This window comes from Pinus tabuliformis, chromosome J, assembly GCF_031772625.1.
Source record: "Pinus tabuliformis cultivar Carrire ecotype Pingquan chromosome J, CPIR1, whole genome shotgun sequence".
Classification (NCBI taxonomy): Eukaryota; Viridiplantae; Streptophyta; class Pinopsida; order Pinales; family Pinaceae; genus Pinus; species Pinus tabuliformis.
This window is the reverse complement of record NC_142295.1, coordinates 118,786,522-118,789,406: the sequence shown is the minus strand read 5'-3', so window position 1 is coordinate 118,789,406 and position 2,885 is coordinate 118,786,522. Positions and strand designations below refer to the sequence as shown.

The following is a 2,885-nucleotide window of genomic DNA, read 5'->3' as shown; positions in this document are numbered from 1 at the left end:
CGAGACCTCCAAAAACTGCCCTCAAAACAACTATGTTTTTCCTCCAAATATGCGGCCTTCTCTACCCAGCAAAAGAACCCAAGAACAATGTTAGCAGTGTTTGAAGTCAATGTTGGTAGTCAAATGCGTGTACGACGACCAGCTAGGGATCAAATCGTCCCCCAACATTTCCTATTTATACTCCAAATTCCACCCATTCCACTGCCCGCTGCCTCCCATAAACGCAATGGCTTCCCTCTGTGTAGTTCTAATTGCCACCGTCATCATCTGTTTCTGCCTCCAAATGTGTCCCAGAGCAGCCCTAGGCGCTCGTCATGCAGATTACCCTAGACACCACAACGTTGCGCTACACCTTCCAAATCCAACAAAGAACCCCTATGCAGATCGAGCATTTAGTGCTCGACATCGAACAAGACTACATGTGGGTAACATGCGACAACAAAACCTACATATCCTCCACTTACACACCCCTCGCCTGCAGTGCGCAGCTGTGCAAATCGTATCACTATTCGAGCTGCGGCGCTTATTATGGCCCCCGCGCACCCGGATGCAACAACGACACCTGTGTCATGCCTAGCCTAGGGACCAACAGTTTTGAACTTAGGCAGGATGTCGTGGCTCTCCCCAGCACTGACGGTTCAAATCCTAGCCCCCTCGTCACGTTCCCCCGCCCAGCCTTCGCCTGCGCTAGCACATAAGACCTTTCCGGTTTGCCGAGTGGGGTGGCTGGAGTCGCCAGGATGAGCTCGTCCGAGCTGGCACTGCCAGCTCAGCTGTCCACTGTGGTAGGCTTCGGTCGCAAGTTTTCCATGTGTCTACCTGGTGGAAATGCATCGAGTGCTCTCTTCTTTGGTGACGGGCCACTCATATTTCTTCCACCGCCTGGTAGAGACCTCTCCCTCCAGCTCATTCACACTCCCTTGATTAAAAATAGCGTCTACACTGACGAATTTTACATTGGTGTGTAGAGAATAGATTCGAGTGTTGTCCCCTTTGCGGTCGACGCAGCGGAGCTGCGAATCGGCACGCAGGGTCGTGGCAGCACCAAGCTGAGCACCGTGGTGCCCTACACACAAATAGCAACCTCGATCTACAGTTCCATCGTGGCCGCCTTCGCCAAGCAAAAGTATCTCCCGCGCATTGCTTCGATGGCCCCTTTCGACGCATGTTTCAACTCGAGCGCTGTTGGGTCCACTCGCTTTGGGCATGCCGTGCCGAAGATTGACCTTGTGTTGCAGAGAAACACTACCATTTGGACGATCTTTGCAGCTAACTCCATGGTTAGTGTCAGCGATAATGTGTTGTGTCTAGGATTTGTTGATGCAGAGGAGGATCCGGTGACATCGATTGTGATAGGGACATACCAAATGCAGGATAATCTGCTCCAATTCGATGTGGCCAACTCCACACTCGGCTTCTCCTCCTCTCTGCTCTTCGGAGAAATGACATGTTCCAATTTCAACGTCACGACCTCAACATGATAGTCATTTTCATATGTAATAAGATCTTGAAGTAAACCATGATATATTCTCAATTTATTAAGATAATTTGTTTTAATAAATTTATAATTCATAATAATTTATATTTTTTTTTTTGTTCTTTTTATCGTATAATTTTAGATAGAAATTTATTTTTAAATCATAATTTTTGCTGATAATTTTTTTGAATTTTTTTATTTTATTATGAACATTTTCCTTATATTTTTAGCTTTTTGAGAAAATATCCTTCCTAATAGACGAGAGGAAGTTTATCTAGATGGTGTTTCCAATTTTTCTTTTTTGGAAAGATTCATTTCTTTCTTGAAAAAAAACCAATTGCATATTTGTTTCACTTCTTATCCTCATCAAATCTTTTAAAAAGAGATTTATTGGCACAATAAAAGTATGGTACATCCATATTAAAGTGGCCCTACTAAAATGTCCTTTATTATCTTTTTAACCCAAAATAAATAAATAAAAGGTATACAAAGTTGGGATAGAAACATTTTATATTTTAATATTTGTTTATATGAAAAATATTTTGTCTTAATTATGTTGATAGGGGCATTTAATTTAATAGTGCTTTTAGAATTTTATTTTAATTGTCAATAACTAGCATTTGCACCACATGTTGTAAAAGAAATGCTCTAAGGTATAAATTCGAGAATAATGGCACTTGATATTGCAAATTATCATCAAATGTTGGTAGCAACATCATGATGATTTATATGAAATCGATAGAGATGTGAATATATCCTTTCATCCACTAGTCCTTAGATAAGGTGCCCACTGGTCATCCTGGTCAGCTATAGATGTGATGTTGGGAGAAACAATTTATAGTCAGAATATTATTGCAAGGTCACTTAAGTTATATTAGACAAAGGAATATATAGTGTTCAATTTCAGCCTTTAAAAGATAATATACCCTATCAATGAAGCTATGCGGTCCATTACCTTTTCCATTTTTCTAATGTCTCCTGTAGTTCTTTAGCTATTTGCAATCTTGGGTGCCCAAGTTCCAGGACTCTGGTAACCCCTGCAAAATCAAAATGTTTTTGTAGCCAAAGCATTGCTTCTTTTATTAAAGATAGATTATTGTTTATAAATACTTCTTACCCTTCACCCAGTGAATAGAATATAGGGTGGTATGCCTTGCTAAGAGCTTCACTCGTTTTTGAGTACTTGTGTTGTTTTTATATGAGGTCGATACATAAGTCTATATCCATGTATGTATACGGGGGGATTTGTGCCACCCTTATAGCAGTTATCATATTTCAGATGATCAATTCCTTGCATTGTAATGATTGCATGATGTAACAAAAATCTATCAAGAAGATGATAAAATGTATTGACATCAAGTTACTTATAATGCACATGTTTGGGCATCTTGTTTCTTGTGTCCAAGTT

General features: G+C 40.5%; 1 pseudogene; it reads left to right on the top strand.

The window, feature by feature from the left end:
- Window positions 1–226: 226 nt before the first annotated feature.
- On the top strand, window positions 227–1,481 carry LOC149225848 (putative aspartic proteinase GIP2 pseudogene; annotated as a pseudogene).
- The last annotated feature ends 1,404 nt before the right edge of the window (window positions 1,482–2,885 follow it).